Source organism: Apium graveolens, chromosome 11, assembly GCF_009905375.1.
Source record: "Apium graveolens cultivar Ventura chromosome 11, ASM990537v1, whole genome shotgun sequence".
NCBI classification, from domain to species: Eukaryota; Viridiplantae; Streptophyta; class Magnoliopsida; order Apiales; family Apiaceae; genus Apium; species Apium graveolens.
Genome location: NC_133657.1, coordinates 70,470,699 through 70,481,143, shown reverse-complemented (window position 1 = coordinate 70,481,143; position 10,445 = coordinate 70,470,699).

Sequence of the window (10,445 nt, the reverse complement as noted above, 5' to 3'; positions counted from 1 at the left end):
ATACTTTATTTAGTCCCGATATATATATATCCACATATATATATCTCTTAAACATTTCCTGGAACCTCTGTTATGTGAAGTATGAACAGAGTTCGAAACATCCAATGAATTTTTGGAAAGGAAAAGAAAACATTTGGCATAAACCCGATATCTTGCTGATCAGGCACAGATACCAATAAGTAACCTTTTCTACTGTAGATGGATGAATTCCTCACCGGTCATCACCCTGGTCATAATTAAGACCTCGCGCTCGACCGTACCCCGGCCCCTCACGCGTTGATGGACTGCCACCCAGCCACTTACACAATATTAGACCGTACCCCGGCCTGTCGCTTATGCCGACTCAATTAGATGGGCTTACTTCCCGAACATTGGGCAAGTAATCAATTCATTTACCAAATCTGCAACCTCGTTGCGAATATAAAATACACCACAGAGCCGGATTCCCCAGGTTTTGAGCGAGTATTTAAATCCCCTTTAAAAAGGAAGATCTTAAATATAAAAATGAGTTTTGGGATCCGCTCTGACTTTTTAAAAATCATTTTGAAGACTCGAAAACACTTTAAAGAGTGTTTGGAGTAAGGCTGATTTAATGAAGTAAATCAGTCCCCAGAATATTAGAAAATATCTGAATATTATTAATTAAATAATATTCCCATAAAGAATAATCTTTATCAAAATAATTGAAGTAGAAGTATTAAAATTTACACTTGAAACGAGTATTAAATAACCAAAGATATACTTATATGAAAGTATTATCTTTATTTGAATAATCGAAAATAAGTTTGATTATTTACACCTTATTCTTTAATAAAATAAAGAATATACCTCAGCAAATAATCGGAGTCATAGATCCTCAAATGAATATTCAAATAATATTCAATAAATAAAATAAGCTGAGTCATAATACCTTGAATGAATATTATAAATAATATTCATTAAATAAAATAAAGGAGTCATACATCCTCAAATGAATATTCAAATAATATTCAATAAATAATATAAAAGAGTCATAAGTCCTCGAATGAATATTCAAGATAATATTCAAATAATAAAATAAACTGAGTCATAAACCCTCGAATGAATACTCAAATTAATATTCAATTAAGTAAAATAAAGGTATCGAATAAACCTTATTCGATCCATAGCTTTAAAAACTATATCCATATATATAAATATATATATATATAATATACTCGGGAACATCGACTCCCGGTTTAGAAATATGTTCACCTTTTATCCCCTATACTAAGGGTATACGCAACTACTTGCTTATTTCTAGCATAGGTATTATGCAACTATAAGCATTGAAATCAACAGATAGATAACCAGATTACGAAACAGACATGCATATATACCATATCAGCATGCTCCAATATATCGCAAAATTTGCTAATAACAATCATGCACTATCACAAGATAATGCATATACATATATTTACATCACAACAACAGTATAACGGGTAGAAAACTTGCCTGAGCGACTTGGGGTGATAAAAGGCTCGGGACGAGTCTGGTAACCTATAAACAACAAGTAAGTTGGAATTAAACCAAAATCACTTGTAAATCTATACTTTAACTAACTTAGACTCTAACGCTTGTTTTGCGCTCACTGATTCGCTTAAGTCACTCGGGTACCCTCGGCTCCACCATTTTTAATAATTTAACTTTTACGAGTTTTAAAGCGATTCCTTCGCGAGTGACTTACCAACTGCCTAAAACACTTACCATAAATGTTTCATGCATTAATTAACCCTTTTTGGTCTTTAACCTACATTTCAAAGTAAGGTGAGGGAAAAAGTTTCGTTCGTGAAACGCCGTTACTTGAAACGGTCGTTTCTCCTAAACCGTAAATCGGAATCGAACGAACTACATATCAAAACGAAGCTCGTAACATGAGCTATCTAAACATGGCAGTGGTCACAATCTAGCAGGGGGTTCTCGGGTCCTAATGCTATGCACAAAAACAGTCCAAAGAAAATCGGACGTTACGACGGCTATGTTTACGCGATTTCCCATTTTTTAAACCATCCACAATCAACCCAAACCATCCTCAAATCCAACACACAACAAACATCCATCCTTATCACATCATAACAATCCCAACCAATTCACTTTTAATCATTCATACATATGCTTAAACCTAACTTTAATCATACTTAAGTTTCTTTAAATCAAAACCACAAAATTACCATTTCATTTCACTACCATTCCAAATCTCAAACTCTAATCATAACAACAAAACCAACTAATCTCTACAAACTCAACCAAACTTCAACCAATCAAGCATCATGCCTCACATATGCTATATCAAACACATTCAATCATAATTACTCAAAACTAAAGCTAGGGTTTGTAGTTTATACCTTCCTTGGAGAGTGGAGAATCAAGAGGATGGCTTGGAATCACCTTTAAAGCCCTTAACCAAGCTTAATCTAAACAAAACTTCAAGAACACAAATTTTAGTTCTTGAAAACACTATTCACCATCTTCTTTGATGATTTATAGAAAAAGATTGGCTTGGAATTAGAAGCTTAAACTTATAGGAAGTATGTAACTTAACTAGGAGAAGCTAGGATAATTACCTTGCTAAATAGTAAGTGGAGGAGCTTGGATCTTCAAAAATTAAGAAAAGGACCCGTGAGCTTCCATGGAGAAAGAAGAATTTTGTGTTTTGTTTGATGAAAATGAAATGATTTGCTTGGTTGGTTGATTTGGTTTTGTTTTTGCTTTAGTGAATTACCTTCTTGCCCTTGGATTTGTGTGGTTACAAAGCCACCACACCTCCTCCTTCCCATGTCATGCTTATCTCATCCACATGATGTCATCCTTCCTTCCTTGTCTTCTTTCTATTGGTTGGATGACATCATTCCCATTAATCCCTTTGATTAACTTCCTAATCGTTTGCCTAATGACCGCTGATCTGCTATACGGTTCGCTTAACTTTCGTTCTCGTTTTATCGTTTGAAGGATCATACCCGGGATCTTATTACTTAGGTTCCCTTAACCTTTCTCAATACATTATATTCCTTTTTATGATCCTCCATTAATCCTTTAATTTAAATCCTTTTTATCCTGTTACCTCATACTCAATTCTCTCCGTATCTTGTGGATTTCCGGGAAAAACCAAAGTGTTCGGAATTGGATTCTGACGATCTTTACATACACTTATATACTTCATAGAGTACTAATAATATCCCATAAGATCAATAACAGAACCCCTACATAGCGTGGCATGAAAAGTTTTCTCGTTCAGCAAAAACACTATTCATAAGGGTTTCAAAATTTCTCAAAAATTGGGGTTATTACAGATATATATATATATATATGGATTTCTGTTTCTTTCTTTTCCATGTAACCAATCTACCACCCAAATACTTACAGCCACCTAAGGTACTCTTCCCATCCTGCAAAATCTTCATCAGAACAGCCAACTAGACTGAAATCTGATTCTCTTGTATACCATAAACCAAGAGATTGAGTCCCCTTTAAGTATCTCAAAATTCTCTTCACATCAACCAAATGAGGTTCCCTGGGTTTAGCTTGAAATCTTGCACACAAATAGGTTGCATATATAAAATCCGGTCTACTAGGAATTAGATAAAGTAATGAACTAACCATACCTCTGTATACAGTAACATCAACTTTTTTACCTTGGTTAGGATCTAACTTTGTAGCACTGGCCATTGGAGTTGCAGCAGTTGTCCTTTCTTGCATGTTGAATCTAGTCAGAAGATTCTTAGTATACTTGGAGTGATTAATGAAAATTCCTTCATCAGTTTGTGTAACTTATAGTACAAGAAAGTAACTCAACTCTCCCTCATACTCATTTGGTACCTTGACTTCATAAGATCGGAAAATTTATTGCACAGCTTGTTGTTAGTAGACCCAAAGATAATGTCATCAACATAAATTTGCACCAAAAACATATCACTACCTTTATTTAAGTAAAACAAGTTTTTTTTAATAGTACCTCTTTTGAAATCACTTTGAATCATAAATTTGGCAAGTGTTTCATACCGGCCTTTGGTGCTTGTTTGAGTCCATATAAAGCTTTGTCAAGTCTGTACACATGATCAGTAAATTTTGGATCAATAAAGTCAGGTGGTTGCTCATCATATACTTCTTCTTCTAACTCTCCATTCAGAAAAGAACTCTTGACATCCATCTGAAAGACTTTGAAGTTCTTTGGCCTTCGAACCAATTTCCTTACTTCATTCATTTCAAACTCATTCAAGTCGTCCTGTATTGCTTGAATCCAATCAGCATCCTTGAGTGCATCCTCTACTTTCTTTGGTTCCTCCTTAGAAAGAAAATTGTGATAGATACATTCATGTTAAGTTGCACTTGTTGTCTGGAATCCAGCCTTAGGATCTCCAATAATAAGATCAGGTGTGTGATCTTTTGTCCTTTTTACAGCTTTTGGCAGTTCAGTCTCATTTTCTGATGCCCCCTACATAGGTGCTATCATTTCCATGTGAAGCTCCCCATGTGTGAGTGTTGTCTGTTCCTAATTGAGTAGAGCCTCTGTTTGAAGACTGTTCACCAAACTGATCTCGATCTGTAGTTGAATGATCACCTCATGATGAGCTATCATTTGTTGTACTATAAGAATTTCCAGTGGATCCTGTATTTCCCGAGTCATCAATATCATCAGTATTTGATTTACTAGAGTTATTATTGTCTGTTTATGGATTTTGCTCCCCTTCAACATGTGGATCTCCATAAATTAACTCTAGATCAGGATCAGAATTGTCATCAGGATCTAACTCAGTGTCAGAATTTAACTTATCATCGAGAATTGACAAGTCATTAGGAATTGAATCATTTCCGGACTTGAGTCTTTTATTTGCAAACACAAGTTCTTCATGCGTGTCTTCTTCGATTCCAGTGATCTTCTTGTCATCAAAAGAAATATGAATTGATACAACAATTATCTTCGTTCTCATATTGAAAACTTTATATGCTTTTGATGAAGGATATCCAACAAAAATTCCCTCATCAGCTTTTCTGTCAAATTTTCCAAGCATTTCAGGATGTGTTCTTAGAATAAAATACTTGCATCCAAAGATATGGAGATGGTTTAAGATTGGATTTTTTCCTTGATCATTTGATAAGGAGTTAATCCATGTATGTTGATCAGAGTCAGGTTCTGAGTATAACAGGCAGTGTTGACAACTTCAGCCCAAAAGTATGTTGGTAGATTAGCTTCCACTAGCATAATCCTTCCAACTTCAATCAATGTCTTATTTTTCCTTTCCACAACTCCATTTTGTTGAGATGTTCCGGGTGCTAAAAATTGTTAAGAGATTCCCTTGTACCTGCATAGCTCATCCATCTTGCTATTTTTGAACTCAGTCCCATTGTCACTCCTCATAATTTGCACTTTGTACTTTATGCCATTTTCAGTCAGTCTCAGATGATCCAAAAGAATTTATGTTGTTTTATCCTCACTGTTCAAGGAAAACACCCAAGTAAATCTAGTATATTCATCAACAATAATTAGAGTATACCTTTTCTTGTTAATTGGCATGACATTAACAGGGCCAAAGAAATCTAAATGCAGCATTTGATATGGCTTCTTGATGGATGATTTTCACTTGCTTTTGAAAGAGAATCTTATTTTCTTAGCTTGTTGACATGCATCACAAAAACCATCAGGGGAGTAGTACATGTTTGGTAGACCTCTTACCAAATATTTCTTCACTAGTTTATTGAGATTATTGAAGTTGAGGTGAGAAAACTTCTTGTGCCAATTCCAACTTTCATCTACTGATGATTTGGTTACTAAGCAAGTTTCAGGACCATCAGTATTTGCATAAAGTTTGGATTCATAAATGTTTCTATGTATGTAAGATTTCAAAACAATCTTCTTTGTGATATTATGAACAACTTCACGGTGAGTATCATAGAACATAATATGGAAACCTCTGTCAATAATTTGACTGATGCTCAACAGATTGTGCTTCAGTCCATCTACCAGAGCTACATTTGAGATGATGACATTTTCAATGAATATATTGACATATCCCAGTGTTTTTCCTATATTGCCATCACCGTAGGAAACCATTGGGCTAGCCTTTTCCTTATATTCTGACAATGGGGATTTAGTTCCAGTCATATGTGTAGAACAACCACCGTCCAGTACAAGCACATTCTTCTTATTTCCCTGTAATTAGAAATATAGAAATTAGTTAGCATTCTTAAGAACCCACACTTGTTGGGTCCTTTTGGACATCTTATGTATTTTTGCAACATAATAGTTCTTGTCATGAATTGATCCATTAGGAATTACTCCATAAGGATTTGTCTTGACGGTTTTAACTCCATAAGATGTATGCACATTCAATTTGGCAGTTCTAAAACATCAATTTTATTGAACTTAGGTAAATAATCATAATTGTTGTGATACAGACTATGATAATCTTTACAAGTGTAAATTGAATGCCAAATGCTACCACAATAAGAACAAAGGTTCTATGGTTTGTAAAGTACTGATCTACCACTAATCTCAGATTCAGAAATCTTAGTGACTTTCTTTTTAGGCTTCCTGCAATTAATAGCAATATTATTAGTATTACCATAGTTAAAACAAGCTTTTCTAGGAGCATCAGGAATGTATATGTAGTTGTTTGCCTGATTTATCCCTTGTTTACCATTTCTACCTCTTTTAGGCCTAGATTTGTGAGTCCTAGCAGTTATCTCGCAAATTTTCTTGTCTAACTGATTTTTAGAAAGAAGTCCTATATTCTTACTCCTCTTCTCTTTAATCTTAGGCTTTCTTCCTTTTTATCAGGATTCTTAGAGGTAGAACCAACTTCATAAATAGACTTCACTCCATTTTCATCAGTTCTTACAAACTTAACAGGAGTAGTGTTATTAATAGCCTTACTGATATTCCTATCAGTAAATTTATTATAACCTAGACATTTTTTCCAATTCTTATCACTGATGAAACTATGAACTTTTCTTCTTGAAATCATCCATTTTTAAACACCTATCTTTCTTTCTCAAAAACTTTCTCTAGTCTGTCATATTTTATGTTGTATGAGTTTCATTATGTTGGGCCTTTTTATATGCTTTTCCATTTTCATGCATGGATACTAACTCAGCTTCTAAAAAATCATTTTTTCTCCAAGATTCTTATTTTCAGCAATCAAACTGTCACATTCAATAGTCTTACTTTTAAAAGTGACATTAAAAGAGTATAAGAAAGTTTTCAATTCAGACAAGTTATTAGTTCAATAGGGAATACAACTGAATGTACCTTATCAGTTCCTGAAGCATTCTCTCCATAAATGCATAGCATTCATCATCATTGTCAGTTCCTGATGAGTGCATCCAGTCTTTATTGGAGTTCGTTGTGACCAAGGCTTTTCCAGTTGACTTGGGGCACTTAGTAGCAAAATGTCCCATTTCATTGCAGTTGTAACAAGTCACTTTAGTCTTGTCAAACTTCCTCCCCTTGATGTACTTCCCTTCATTATTTCTGAATTTACCTTTGCCATATCCAGAGTAATTTTTGTTAAAACCACCTTTCCTTTGTGGTTTTGCAAACCTCATCCTTCTAAAGCCTTTCACTGGCATTGCAGCCATTTCAACAACTTGAGGATCATCCAGTTCGATCTCAGAATCCTCGTCAGTATCTGTATCAGGATCTGATGATTCATCGATATTTGACTCTTCCACAATGTTCCTTCTTCTTGACCTCTCACTCATCTTTTCCTTGCCTTTATGAGCCTCAGCATTTAAAGCCACAACCTTCATTTTCTGACCCTTTTTTTTCTTTGCTGGATCTCCAAGTCATGGGTTTTGAGCATCCCATAAACTTCATCCAGAGTTAGTAAATCAAGATCATATTGATGCCTGATTATTGAGGCTTGAGTATCCCAATCTTCTGGAAGAGCTCTCAAAAACCTGGTTTTGAGTCTTCTCTATCATACTCTTTTCCAACCAATGATAGATCATTCAGCAGTGTAAGAAATTTATCATAGATGTCAGTAATTGACTCATCTGCCTTGACATCAAATTGCTCATATTCTTGCACAAGAACAGCTCTTCTGTTCTTCTTTATTGCCATTGTACCTTGGAACTGTGTCTCAAAGGCATCTCATATCTCCTTTGCAGTCTTGCAGGCAATCACCCTTTTGGACATCACATTATCCAAACTATTGTGCAGAATATTCCTGACTTTTACATCCTTAAGCATTGAAGCCTTCTCAGGATCTGACCACTTTGATTTTTCTTTCCTGACATAGTGTTCAGGAAAATCTGGGTCAAAGCCATAATTTCCATAAGGGGTAAGGAGGTCCTGCTTTGATGATATCAACATATGCATCATCAATATCTTCCAGGACCATCAACACCTTTACTCTCTATATAGAGTAATCAGCTTTTTTCAGGATGGGAATTTTCATGCTTTCGTATTTACTTCTAGACATCTTGATCTTTTCAAATTAACAGTTAATTTGACCGCTCTGTACTACTTGTTTCCCAGTAAAGTAATTTTTTAAGGGTGGTTGGATACAATTACTTAACTAATCGATGTTACAAGGAAGTAAAGTAAGCACATAGCAATCAAATAACAATTTATATTGATTTTTAATAAACTATTACAAAACTCTCTCAAGAACAATATTCTTAAGAGCTTCTAGGTTATAGAATACTCGAGTTGTGCACACACTAAAGTGATAACCTATTCTGTGTTTATATACTACACTGCTACAATCAATCTCTATCGGTTACAATATATGTTACAGTATAACTCTTCTACTTTTTATACATATTTAAATCAACTATGATCCTATAAATCAACACATTCTGATTTATCTTGCAGCTCTGACTTGTCATTCAAGTCATTATCAACGGATAAGTTAATCAACGGATATATGTTAGAGATTCAACGGATATTGATATGTAAGTATCAACGGATGACTGAATATATTGTCAACGAATGATAATGAAGCTTTCAATGGATAATCATATCTGACGGTTGATCATATCCTGATTGTTAGACAGATCCTGATTCTCGACTTAGCCAATTCTCAACAAAAATTCTTGGAGGAGCCAAAATCTATAGCAAGTGAGCATCATCTTATTGATGATTTGTTGGCTCACTTGCTCATTCTTTCTCAAACTGTTGAAGAATATGTGCACTTAAACTTAAAATCCATCTCCATAGATTCAATAATAGTTTCAACTCCTATTGCCATTGTTTCTACTTCATCAACGAATATTCTTCATCCATTGACAAGTGATTGCCCTTCAACTAATATGCTTCACAACAGTTATCTGTTGATGACTACAACTACTACTTCAAAGGACATCTCTTATTCGTTGACAGTCACTGCACCACTTGAAATTTATTAATTAATTACAATTGTAGATGATTTAGTAGTTGTTCAATCACTCTTAAGTTTGAGGGAAGGGAGTGACTTGAGTGAGAGGCTGAGTTGCTCTCAGGCAAAAAGGAGAGGAAATGAGTGAACTTACACATGTTATTTCTTCATGCATGCTAAACTGAATGAGAGGAGTCCCACCTTAGATGGTGAAGGTGAGGATGTGAGGGTGGTGATCCAAGGGGAGCCCTTCATGAAAGAACAGAAAGAAAATGAGAGAAAGGAAGGTACATGAGGGATAAAGATGGATGCTGGTGCAAGTGAGTCAATGATTATCAGTGACACTGAAAAAGAGAGGCTATATTAGCAAGAATATTAAGCTATTATAGATTCTATCTCTTTGGATGCTGAGACTTTCACTCACCCTGTTACAGCCTATTAACAATTGGATGGTCAGGGAAATGAGGAGGCTGAGAGGCACTTAATCCGGTACACATAACAACATCAATGCAAAGGGCTAAAGATGTTTTGTCCTCTCTACCTCCTAATGCTGGTGAAAGTTTTCAGTGTGATGATAGTGAAAGTGATGGTAGAAGCTATGGAGATGAGGGTGACAGGACTTTAGGGGGGAGATGAAGGCCCTAGTTTTTCTACTCAAACACCAGCATAAATGCTAAGCAAGGATTGTAGCTATAATCACTTTACTCACACAATGTTTAAACTAATCAATCAGACTCAGTCAGCCACCCAAGCCACTACAGACCCAAGCAACAAAGCTCTGTTTGAAGCCCATATTGAGTCTTTCCAGCTGCGTAAAATTCAAAATCTAAAGCATACTCAAGATGTGGATGATATGAAGAAATATTATTGAAGAAGTTAGGAAGAAGCTATCTAAACAGATTGAGGAAAAACTTCCAGCAGCCACGATGAGGGAAGTATAACTAAAGTTAAGAAAAGAAAATGATATGTCAAGCAAGGTTGAGGCCATCACTGTAAGATTATCTAGAGTTGAAGACTTTGTGGCCAAGATACTGGAAGGACAAGATATATAGACTCAGCTACTTCAACAGTTGGTGGCTGCTCAAATTAAAACTCTGTTTTACTTGA